Genomic DNA, 13,372 nt, shown 5'->3' with positions numbered 1-13,372 from the left:
TCCTTCAAAAACTTTTTCCTCCAAAAGACGATTTCTGCAAGTACTTAAATACAAATGTTGACAGTAGTCCAATGACTTTAAAAATACAAGAACAAAATTGAGTTGGACTCAAGTAGCCAATAGCAGTTCACATTTCTAAGTGAAGACAACTCATTGCTTTGCGATGCAGCACATCACAAAAATATGCAAATTGCAGACAGTGGTAACAGTTTGAGTGGAACATTTCCTAGATCTTGCTAGTGAAGAGTACCAAGTCATTTCTTCAACTCTAGTTAAAACAGCTTTCAGTTAAATAATGACAAATTTAACCACAATACTAAGGGTTTGCACAAGTGTTCTGTAACTTTTATACGTCTACAGAGATTAGGCAAATAAGAATAGTGCCCAACATGTTAACATAACCACTAATTGATAGCACTTAGCACCATATTTAGTTCCACATTTATACTTGCAGTCAAATTCATCTCATTTAAATAACTTTCTGATACCCAGATGTTGTGCTATTTTTAATCTAAAATCTTCAGAAACTAGGAGGCCACTAGATTATAAAAGCAAAGTCTTTATTTCAAGCCCAAAGCAGTTACACTGAAGTGAACCCTGGTTTGCTCTCCCACTCCCATTTCATTCTCTCCTCCGATCCCACCTCCTTTGGGAAGGAGATTGTAGTGACGTGTCCACCTGAGCCTTTCAGGACTGCTGCATTAACCCCTTCGCTGCTACAGCCCCCAAAGACAAAGTTCTGTAGTGCACTGACTTCTATCATAATCAGAGTCTGAGTGTCACAGAACTTTGCTTCAAGAGACTAAATCCTTCCGAGGTACAGGTCCCAAGAGTTTCTTCAAGTGGATGGCTCCCTTTCTGGAAATGGAGAATGCAGACAGTTAGAGGGGAGCCCCTTTGATTAATCAATTAACTCAGCATAGAATCTGAGCACCAGGACTAAGAAAAGGAACAGCGCCAAAGCTAAATGGCTGCTCCAGTCTATACCAGTTGCAGTGGCCCGGGCCAGCAGCTGGCTTGAACAACAGACTGAAATAATTCAGGAACAGCTGGCTGTGTCACCAGTGAGTTACACTAGTCCAGCTGCTGGTGCCTTCCAGCTCGCTAGGGAGAGCCACTGCTCTAGTGTCCCATGAAAGGTGACCACCCCAGGGCTGCCAGCACACCACAGTGCACACAGATACAAGACATGCCAGGGACTTGGGACAAGTTGGCACCTTCCACACAAAACTGGGGCTGAAGAAGCAGGGGCCATGGCCAGCACTGACAGTACAAACAAGCTATCCCCCCCAAAAACCGGTAAGAATTCCTGGGCAGGCCCCCAGCCATACACGGGGGCCAGAGACGCCCCCAGCCAGCCATGTACCCCCTCCTTGCATGAGGGCCAGAGACCCCCTCCAGCCAGGTACCCCCTCCCGTCGCACCGGGGCCAGAGACGCCCCCAGCCAGCCATGCACCTTTCCCTCTCCTTGCACGGGGACAGAGCTATGCCCCCCTTTCCCCACCCCCGCCCGCACCTGGAGCGGCAGCAGCTCCCAACGCAACAGGTCCCGCGCAGCGCCTCGCGCTCCGGCCGCCGCAGCAGCCCCGGTGCAGCCGAAGGAGCCGCGCCGGCGGCGGTCCCCCGAGGTGGGCGGGCGGGCGGGAGCAAAGGAGGCTGCGGCCCGTGTCCGCGCTGCGCGGCCGGCTACGTCCCCACGGCCCGGCGGTGCCCCAGTGCTGGCGCCGGCCGCCCTCCGCTCCGCTCCATCTTGACTTTTGCCGACGTGGAAATTTTAGGTTCGGAGACGAGCTGCGCTCTTATTGGCTGGCGGCGGCCGGGGTCGGAGGTCACGGCTGCTGTAGCTGCTCCGCGCCAAGCCGCCTCGCAGGCGGAGAGGGGGGAGGGGCCGGCGCCGCGGGGCCCCGCCCATCTCGGGGCAGAGGCGGCTGGGAGCCGCTGAGCTGGCTGGGTGGGTGCGGCAGGGCGCTGGCTGACGGTGCCTGGCTGGGGGAGCTGCACTGGGCTCTCCTTTAGTGCAGGGGGATGTCTGGCTCGGGGGCTGCGCGGGGCTCTCCTTTAGTGCAGGGGGGTGCCTGGCTGGGGGGGCTGCACGGGGCTCTCCTTTAGTGCAAGGGGATGTCTGGCTGGGGGGGGCTGCATGGGGCTCTTCTTTAGTGCAGAGGGGTGCCTGGCTGGGGGCCTGCGCGGGGCTCTCCTTTAGTGCAGGGGGGGGGGCTGCGCGGGGCTCTCCTTTAGTGCAGGGGGGTGCCTGGCTGGGGGGGCTGCACGGGGCTCTCCTTTAGTGCAGCGGGGTGCCTGGCAGGGGGGGCTGCGCGGGGCTCTCCTTTAGTGCAGGGGGGTGCCTGGCTGGGGGGGCTGCGCGGGGCTCTCCTTTAGTGCAGCGGGGTGCCTGGCAGGGGGGGCTGCGCGGGGCTCTCCTTTAGTGCAGCGGGGTGCCTGGTTGGGGTCCTGCACGGGGCTCTATGCACAATGTTGTGCATGGCTGAAGTGCTGCATAAGGGCTTTTCTTAGTCCAATTAAGTGCACACTTGGGGTTGTATGGTTGCTCTCCCTTGTGAAATGGCACATGGCTGGGGGGGCTGCATAGAGGGCTCTCCCTTAGCATAGTGGGGTTCTTTATTCTACTGGAAGAGCATGTTGGATCTGTCTTCTGCAGAAGCTGCTGTTGGTTTCCCTTTGTACTGTTAACAAGCAAGCTTAAGAAATACATTTTTCTTCTACATGATTTGCCCTCAAGCTTCTTCTATAGCTGTTGGTTGTTAAAAGTATGGAAAACTCAGTACATGAAGAAGGTTCCTATATTAGCCTATAAATAATGTATGTTCAAGTTTGCAAAGGATACATAAACAGAGAACAGAAATAAAGTGTTTATATTATAAAGAAACAGTGGATTCATTTCAGTCAATAGAACAGTAGTAGGGTAGCTAAATGGTAACCCTGTCATGCGGCCAAACTTCCATTATTTACTCAGACAAAACTGCTAATGAAGTTAATAGGCATTTTGTCTGGATAAGGAGAGGAAGTTTAAGTCTGTGGTTGTTTAGGCCTCAGTCTTCATGCTTAACTTTGGGCAACTGAGTAAGTCCCATGGAACTCAATGGGACCATCAATGTGTGTGTTTGCAAGTGCAAGTATAAGGGCCCAGTCCTGCATTAGATCATTGTAGGGGTAGCATCCTGTACCCGTGTGGCTCCCTAAAGACTTCTTGTAGAATCAAGGCCATAGCTGTTAATCCACATAAATTGTCACTGCCTGTAAAAGCTCCAGAGGAAAAATACTCAATGGAAACAAATTAAAGTGCTCCAATTTTAGTTTATATTATGTAATAAAACAAAAGTGGTTGTTTTTATTATATTTACAATATATTTGTGAATTTGGGGGGAGGAAAGGGGCCTTACCTTTAAATACCTAATTTCCTTTTCTTCCACTCCTTTGACATCAAAACCAGAAATCCTATCTCCTTCCGTCTGTCTCTTTTATCCATAAGGCACACTTCCTCTCCTGTCTTTTCATACTTGCCTTCACATTGCTTTTCCTTGTCCATTCCTGGTTTTGCTGTTTCTTTCCCCATGCTCTTTCTTTTTTCCTTCTCATTCCCAGTCTATCCCCAGTCTCTAGACATGGACCCACTATGTGATGCCAGTCGGCCTCAGCTGTGCTGTTGTCAATCTGCTGTGTGTATGGGAATATTGATTTTACAGCGTATGTGCTCTGTAAAAAAAAAAAAATCAATATTTCAGTAGATTGAGCAGAGCGTGCAGCAGGGTAATGGAGCCCAGCCTGCTAATGTAACACGCAGGGGTCTTCATTCAGAGATTGAGGTCAGTCAGAAAATGGAAATATGTTTTCTTATTTTATTGTCTGTTTCAGATTTAATGTAGGTGTTTATATTCTAGTGTTTAACTTACAGCAGGGCATACAGTGACTTTAAAGTCATGTCTAACAGTATCACACATTTTCAAGCTATATAGACAAAAATAAACAAATAAAGCCTCAGGCATAAAATCCATTTCTTAGAGCTTAACCTCTTCTTCCTGCTATTCATTAGATATCAATAATGCCTAATATACAACAGTCATTGAAAAAATGAACTGCTTTAGTTCCTTAAGTTTCTGGAACTGAATGACATGATATAAAAATGACACAGGGGATCTGATATAAAAGCTTTACCAAAGAGCTGAGGGTGCTTAGCATGCTATCATTAAAATAATTAATTTGGTGCAACTGTCAATCTTTGCGTAGGAGATAACTAGGTCTGGAGCAGCAGTTGCCTTTCCAATGAGAACTATCTGGTTCCAATCAGAAAGCAGGTTTCCAATATGCAAAATATTGTTGCCTGTGCATGCTTGCCATCCTGCAATTTCTTGAAAACCCGGACATTTTTCTTAAAGCACTGAACACTGGTTTCAAGGGCGATCATATATCTCATTAAGTTATAACAATGCAGTTTCCACTATTTTCAAATATGGACATTGTTTCCTGATATAAAGCTGATAAGTTAAATGTATCTGAATTTTGTACAGAAACTGATTCAAAGAAACTCAAGTAGTTTTTATGTACATGTACCCCTTTTATTTTCTGAAATAGACCAATTTTTAGGAACCGGTGCAATCTCTGGTATAAAAACATATTTTGGTGCACAGTGTCTATGTGTTGTAAAATACCATAATTACAGGGTCACTAATAATGACACCATGATACATAATGCAAAAATACACTATGCAAACACTTATTATTTTGTTCAGCTATAGAGTTCTTTCCACAATATAACCACCAGTATGATATGCTACATAAAATATTCAGATTTTAATTGTAAGGTAAAACACATGAGCTAAGATTAAGTGAAGAAGAAATGAGATTTAAATGTAACCTTAAAAAGTTAAGCTGACTAGGCAATTATTTCTGCGGAAGGAGCTTCATTAAGCTGATGACTGTGCAAGATGGAACATTATTTTTTTAAATTTTAAAACAATTAGCATGTTACAAGATGTAACATTTAAATGTAATTCGAAAATCAAAGTTATTCAAGATGAGAAACTAATTCTCATTAGAGAGATGGCTTTTAGGGTATTAATGTCAATAAATAAAGACTCAAGCATAGACAATCAATATTATAGTACATTTAAAAATTAATTTAAATAATTATATTAAGACAATTTGTTGCACTGTTTACTGATAAAAGAAAACGATACATAGGAACTGCGTGACACACCTTTGTAATTCTTAGTTGGATCATTTTTGAGATTGTTTTCTCTGGATTAAATGTGATTTTTATTGTATTTCTGTAATTCTGTACTTTGTTATAATACTATTTTAAAAAAGAATTGCATTATAATAGACTAGTTCTGAAATTGCCATTGAATAAATTAAGGTTAAGAACACTGCAGTGTAGTATTTTTAAAAATGCTATATTTTTATATTAATACTTTAGCACTTACAGTACCTTGCATCTGAGGATCATAAAGTGCTTTACAAAGGTTCCATATATTTATCTTTATGTTATAAATGCGATCACTGAGCAAGTCAGTGACAGAGTAGGGAATAGAACCCCAATCTCTGGACTCCTAATCACCTGTTCTAAACCCTAAACAATGCTGATTCCTTTTACCATAATCTTAGATATTAAACAGTTATAATTTTCAAAATACAACCATATATTTAATGGTAGTTGAAAATGTCAAAAGATAAAGCAGAATTAAATAGCACCCCTAACCTCTCAATTACATGGACACGTGGCCTGATCCATCTCCCATTGAAATCAATGTGAGTCTTTCGATTGCCTTCAGTGTCAGATGGATCAAGTCCATACTGTGCAGTAAAGACTCAATGCTGCGCTTAAACCACAGCTATGCAACCCACTTGAGCAGTTACCTATATGAGTGAGTCTCAATGAATTCAACCTGGCCCTAAAAATGCCCTTCTTTTGCTTCAACATTTTTTAAAGGAAGCAAATAAACAGAACAATACTTACAGGGGCGGCTCTATGTTTTTTGCCGCCCTAAGCACGGCAGTCAGGCGGCTTTCGGCGGCGCACCTGCGGGCGGTCCGCTGGTCACGCCGATTCGGTGGCATGCCTGCGGGTGGTCCGCCGGTGCTGCGCCTTCGACGTCCCCGCCGCCGAATTGCCGCCGAATCTGCGGGACCTGCGGACCTCCCGCAGGCATACCGCCAAAGGCAGCCTGCCCGCCGCCCTCACAGCGACTGGCAGGCCACCCTCTGCGGCTTGCCGCCCCAGGCACGCGCTTGCTGCAGTGGTGGCTGGAGCCATCCCTGAATACTTAGACAATATGGGTGAGGTAATATCTTTTATTGAACCAACTTCTGTTGGTGAAAGAGACAGAAATTGGTCCAATAAAAGAGACAAGCTTTCCAGCTTACACAGAGCTCTTCTTCAGGCTCTATGTAAGCTTCAAAGCTTGTCTCTCTCACCAACAGAAGTTGGTCCAATAAAAGATATTACCTCACCCACCCTGTCTCTCTAATACCTTGAGACCAACACAGCTACAACAACACTGCAAAGGACAATAGTTACTCAGTAGTTGGAGTTTTGTTTTCTCAAGCCTAGTGAATCAGGATTTATGACCTTCAAACTGACTGAAAAAATTCCATGTGGCAAAGCTTAATGAATACATGTCAGTAATGGAGTTGATAACCTGGGAGGAAAGAGCAGGACAAAAAGTTTACCCCACTTCTCCTAATAAGGCAGCCTCTCGCAAACAGACAGGCATGTGCAAAACTCAAAGGAACTAGGTGTGTGAGAAATAATCCCCTTTTAACAAAGACAACTTCTTAGTGGTGGATTTTACTTGGGTCTTATTCAAAGTTTTTCCTCAGATACATATGGTAGTCCTCTGAGCATATGAGAGCAGAATATCCTAAAATAATAACTGGCACTGGCTTGCTGCATAACCGAAGACGGAACAGAATGGTGGAATAGGACTATATTATGCAATGCTGTCTTTCCCATCCTTCTCCCAAACTGTAAATCTGCAGGAGCGAATAGATGTGAAAAGCAGTTAAAAAGTGAATGAGAGTATATTGTAGACATTAAAGATTATTCAAAATCCTGCCTGGAAAGTCTATTCTTAATTCTGTATGTTTGTTTAATTAGTTGTTTTAAAGGCTGTTTACTCCCGAGAGTAATAAAGCAAGTATCAAACTGATAGCTGTTTGTGAAGGCTCCTGGGCAATAAGATCACAGAAAGGTATTACTATTTAAGCTAAAAAGTCTCAAAACAGGGATTTTTAAGAATATTTGCCTAAGTTAGGAATTGTCACACAGCAGGGGAACGTTTATTTTGTGAAAAAAAGTCCTTTTAAGTGTCTTCATTTCATTTCTGCCTTTGGACATCAAAACATTAATTATATCACTGAACATTCATTATAACCCAAGAAACGTGGATTGAACTGAATACACGTGACAAGAAAAATCTTTGTCTCCTGCAGCCATGTTCATTGTAAGTGGAAAGCATGGAATATGGATGAAGCATATCACAAGTGCAACCACGGTACAATAATTGGTAAAACAGTACTGATATACATTTCATTTCATTTATTGGAGGGAATGTCATGTGCAAATTGACATTACAGAAATAGCCACAAGACGAGTTATACATGTCCAGATAAGTTTGAATGAATATCTCAGCATTTTGGGGGAAATGCCTTTTTTTGGGCCACAGTAGATGCTGATGTATTTCTAGTTGATTTTTTGGTGAGATATGCCACTTTCAGATGCCTCACCAAGGTATGTATGCACAACACAAAAAATTGTACTTTTCTGAATGGCCAAACAAGAGACTTTGATTTTGGTTTTGCATGTCCTTTCTACAACAGATGCTGCCTGAGTAATGTATCAGTCACTTTTGAACAGTGTCTTCTGGAATTTGGCAGAAATGTTGTGTGATACTTTCTAGGAATCTTGAACCATAATTAAAGTGTGTGTCTTCCTTTTTAAAAAAAAAAGTATAGTTATGTATAGCCTTTCTATTTGGCTACCTTTGCCTTTCATACAGTTCTTTGTATATATGTTGTCAATTTCAAAGAAAGAGATATGATTTGCTATGCAACTGAATTCTTTTTAATCTCAATATCTGAACAGTACATTTTAAATGATTAATTATGAATTTTGAAGAGTAAAGAAAGTATGGGGGCCCACACAAGACATTCCACTAGTTTGAAAGATTCTACCAGTTCCAATGATATTCCTTGTCTTTAAAATAGAGAAATCCACTAGAACCAGTGGGACACAAGTTGTTTGTTGACTTGAAAAATATTTATGGAAATAATATGTGGTCAACTGCTTTCAAGTGAATGATTTATGATTTGTCAGACTGATCCGTCTCCCAGTGAAATCTCTGGCAAAACTTCCATTAACTTCACTGGGAGTAGGACTTTTTTTTATAAAGTTTCCAGTTTAAGGTGGTCACCTTGAGTCCAATATTGTAGTGTAAAATTTGCTCTCTAATTTGCACTGTGGATCTCTTACCTTCAGTTCTTTCTTGCATATGCTGCAACTGTCCTTATACAGAAGCTCTGATGCATGCAGAAGATGCAATAGATCTAAGGTGCGGATTAGAGGAATAATTCTGCTAATAAGTAATAAAATTGCTATTTTTACAAATCTAGGAATCTCCCCGCTAATTTCCAAAGTACACTGGGGTCCTAATCATTAACCACTTGCACTCCAATAAGCTCTAATTTCATACATTGCAAGAGAGAGGTCGGAAAGAACCTCATTTGCACAACACAAAAATGGTGTATTTTTTTCTCAGCATAATACAACAGAACATTCATCTGGCTCACCCTTAGGAAAGGCCGCCAGTAAAGAACAAGGAGTAGAGCTGGCACCAGCAAGCACACACTGATTCATGAATGAAACAACACTTTCTAAAATAAAATCAGCTAGTTCAATTACAATGCCTTTTGGATAGGTCTAACTTGAGTGACTAGAACTAAAAAGACAGGCAACTTAAATTGATGCTGACCTTCCTGTCGTTCCAAGGGTAATATTTTCATTATGATAAAATGTTCTTTAGCAATTTCTCCAGTGAATTAGGCACAACCCTGCTTTCCTTCTACATCAGTCCTGCCTGTCTTCCTGTTTCACCTATTTTTATACTACTAAAAAAATATTTGTTTTAGCCAATGCAAACAAAATCCCACTCTCCCACGTGTTTGAGTTCCATTGCCATCTACGAATATGCAGCACAAGACCAGTGAGAGACTACAGAACTTTGTTTCAAACCAATTGGCTGGTTTTGTCTACTTTTTGGTTTTGTCTACTTTTGTCCCCTTTAAAGAAAAATATTTGTAAAGCCAGAAATTTTTTTGAATACATATTGGACACAACCCCCACAGCCAAAACACACACACGCACACACAGTTGGACAACAATTTGTTTTGTCCATGCAATTACCTATTTTGTATATGCAGATTTGCCAACACAATGGGTGCACATGAAAATTTTACAGGAGCTATTTTACCAGCCATTTCTTAAACAGTCTCCAACAATTGATGAAGAGACACTAGTTAAAAAACAAACAAAAACAGGGCAGATTCTCATCTGGCATAAATGGATATGCCTCTATTGACGACAATGGAATCATGCCAGTTTACACCGGCTGAGCATCTGACCCATTAAATTAACCCTTTTCATAGCATGAAAATACCTTGTGTGCCTTTTAACATCTTCCCCAAGATTGTGCAGTAGCATTAAATCAGAGGACTTTTAGGCAGCAGCTACCTGGCTATTATTTATTATTTTAGAGCACCAATGTGTCAAGTTGCTACAAAACACAGGGTCTCTGCTTGAAGGTGCATACAGCCTACATGAAGATTTACGGGATTTTCTGCAACTTGATACTGTCTGGAATATGTGGGACACTTTATGATATTATTGATACCAATATTATAAAATTGCAATGAATCGTGGCAGATATGCCGTGTGAGGTATCTGTGAAAATGTTATAATTTGCCAAGTATGATGATCTTGTATGTTTGTATCACCTTTGTTTTATGAGTTATAGATATGTAGGGTATATCTTTATTTCCAAACGTGCTGTGTTTCTGGGTGACACCCCCAGGCAGATTGGCATCAGCACTGTTCGATGGCCCATCAAGGGTCATCAACTGTACAATGAACCCATTGAAAGGAACCAGGGAATACACCTTTTATGAGTCAACAAGGCATGTGGTATGCCTTGGGGACAGAGACTTTTCCATGCCATGTGCTGGGCAGCTTCTGTTTGGGACAAAGGTAGCGCAAACCACGTCTAAAGATTATAAAAGGCAGCTGCATCTTCTCCATTTTGTCTTCATTCCTGCTTCTTACCTCTAGAGTAACTTTTCTACAAACAAAGCTCTGAACAAAGGACTGAAGGACCCATCCAACCTGTGGATATGTTCCAGGGGGACTTTCAAGCCAGCAAACTGCTAAGAACCTGATATATGGACTTTGAAGTCTCTGTATGTATCTGACTGCTTTACCATTTAACAACGCACTTCTTGTTCTTTCTTTTTCCTTTATAATAAACCCTTAGCTTTAGACACTAAAGGATTGGTGGCAGCGTAGTATTTTGGGTAAGATCCAATCTAATATTGACCTGGTGATGTGGCTGGCCCTTTGGGGTTCAGAAGAACATTTTGTGTAGTGAGCAGAGTTTTTTAAATAACTTCTCACTGTACTGGACCTAGGTGCTGATTGGGAGCCAGAAAACTGGAATGCAATAAAGGAGCCTGTGTGATTTCTCTTTTTAACTTCTTGATAACCAGTGGGGGAGATCAGAAATACAGTCTGTGACTGGTTGGTGAGTTTAACTTCAGTGTTAACCACCAGTTTTGGAAGTATGTGTTCTCCCTTTTGCAGCCTGCCCTGCTCTGGGCTTTTTCAGTGAGGGCTACCCAGGCACCCTGGATCACAGGCACAATGACTGGGTGGCACTTTGTTTGACACATGAAAATGATTCTGTTCTTTACATTATGTTCTCATGCTTCAGGCAATAACACTTTCTGGCCTTCATATGGTCACCATATAGGGTGACCAGACAGCAAATGTGAAAAATCAGGACAGGGAGTTGGGGATAATAGGAGTCTATATAAGAAAAAGATCCAAAAATCGGGACTGTCCCTATAAAATCAGGACATCTGGTCACTCTACCACCATGTGCCAATACACAGTACACTGAGTTAAATGTAAAATAACCACAAGAGTTCCTGAGCTAATAATTACAAAGCTGCCTTAGATATGGATTGGATGTCGTCATCTGTTCTGTGCAATCAGAAAATAGCTCATGCTGTACCACTCTTCTACTTCTATAGTGAGCTTAATGCACAACTACCACACACAGCTGATGTTCATGAGGTGTTTTTACACTGCTCAGAGCTGGAAAGGGCATGTACAGAACTCAGTTCTAATTGGATATTAGCTTGAATAATAGTATATTGAAAAAAATAGGCATTTGTGTGTATGCACTGACACGTATCCTGTATTCTGCTCTGTTTGGGCAGATCTGTGAATGTGGATCTGGTTGTGGGCAGGGTTCTCATATCCATATTTTCAGCAAAAATGATCATTTAACCCACACCCGTGGCCATGTATAATAAAAACTGCTATTTCTTAGTGCTCACTTAGCAGTGTTTTGTGCTGGGAATACATTGTTCCAGAAATTGCACCGGCTTCCAATTTGTTTGCAGGACCAATTCAAGGTTTGGATCTTTGAAACATGTTATGAGTTTGTCCTTGTCCCAAGTATCTTAGAAACCTCTCTTTGTGCTTTGACCCAACAGTTGAGTTAGGCTGGGATGTCCAAGCTGATGGTTCCTAGACTGGTATATCTTGAGGGTTAGGACATAGCACTCGTAGTAGAAGGCCCTTGACTATGGATTTCTCTTCCCTGTTTGGTCCAATAGTGCCTTAATTTGTCATTCCTTCCAGCCACATTGTAAGCCTTGGGAATTTTTGAGAAGGTGGGTTCAGAAGGAAGGTTTTGGTCAGATGGAGATCTTTTCTTCTGCTTTTCCTTGTTAACACTAAGAAATACAAACAGCAATAATCTAAATTATTGTGTGTGCGTAGTGTGACTGTGATAGGCCCACTGTATTAACTGAAAACAAATAAATACAAGTGTGTTTACATTTTTGTCTACTTACCAGAGACTGCATTCTGGCTGTCCAATCCATAACAGACTTCCTAGTCATTTCTTTCCTGATAACATATAGAACAGCATGAATGTAGATTAGCATTATATGAGGACTAAGCCATCTTTATCTGAAACTGTAGAATCCAACAGCAGAGCCAGCATGCCTACGATCAAGAAAATACAAGTTTCTGTTAGAGCTGGTTAGAAAACAAAAAAGTATTCTGAATGTTTTTACAATATTCCCTCCTTACCTTAATCTGTTAATCAGCTTTAATATCTTACAGATGTATAGCACTATCTGTATCTATACAGTACTTGCCATAATTTCTCATGTCTTTGTGACTTGAACTAACAAATGACCAAAAACACACATGTATCTTTAAGTATGTGACTAGTTCCACTGAGTACTTCATTGGTGCTTCTTCATAGCCGTAAAGTTAAGCATGTGAGTAAATGTTTATAGGATCAGGACCATACTGTATACCCTAGTAATTCTATAGAACTGATCAATATATGTTCCCATGTTTTGCAGTGAGGGATGTGAAATTTTTTTTACATGAGGCATATTTCTCAGAGAAGTGCAAGCATATTAATAGCTGCCTTTCCAGTTGTGACATGCCACCTACACTGCAGTATGTCTCCTTTGAAAAAACAGTGATGTGACAACTTCATTGAGAGGCATGCCACATGTCAGGAAATGCAGCAGTCGATCTCACATTTTGAATGAGCAATTTTTATTTTATTGTATTCTTTATACATGGTGCCGTGAAACAGTTAAATAAAACATATTTCTTACTTACATCAGTAATTTGCATTGAATTATACTTGTATTAATTACTTGATTAAATATATTAGCCATATTATTTCTATCAAAAGGGTTTTTTTTAAATCTATGGGCAATCTAGAAATTGGTTCTTGACCCAGATATCCCCAGGGAGTATGAGAGATCCTTGACTGCTAGATTTTGTATGGATCTCTGATTTAGCCAATAGGTTTGTAAAGTCACACACAGGCAAGCTACTCCAGACCAGCTTGATCGTGACTGACTGTTTTTTCCATCCGAAGATTGTTCAGTGGTTTATGTGAAATCCAGTAAGTTGCAGCTTCAGTCCAGTTCCTAGCTGACAAGGGAGTATTCACATCACAAAACTACCATCATCATGTTCCCACGTAGTCAGAGGTGAAAGTAAGATGGTATGACCCAGTACGGTATACCGGATCGGTGTCCCCA

The 13,372-nt window shown here is 41.7% G+C and overlaps 1 long non-coding RNA gene across 1 annotated transcript; it reads right to left on the bottom strand.

Moving 5' to 3' along the window:
- Nucleotides 1–539: 539 nt before the first annotated feature.
- LOC128831679 (uncharacterized) lies at nucleotides 540–1,817 on the bottom strand. The gene is made up of 2 exons (XR_008443840.1): nucleotides 1,518–1,817; nucleotides 540–858 (listed from the first exon to the last, which is right to left on the bottom strand). It is a non-coding gene; the product is annotated as an uncharacterized LOC128831679 (long non-coding RNA).
- Nucleotides 1,818–13,372: the final 11,555 nt, after the last annotated feature.

The sequence above is a fragment of the Malaclemys terrapin genome, chromosome 2 (assembly GCF_027887155.1).
Source record: "Malaclemys terrapin pileata isolate rMalTer1 chromosome 2, rMalTer1.hap1, whole genome shotgun sequence".
NCBI classification, from domain to species: domain Eukaryota; kingdom Metazoa; phylum Chordata; order Testudines; family Emydidae; genus Malaclemys; species Malaclemys terrapin.
Note: the sequence above shows the minus strand (reverse complement) of the source record. Positions and strands in the feature narration are given on the sequence as shown.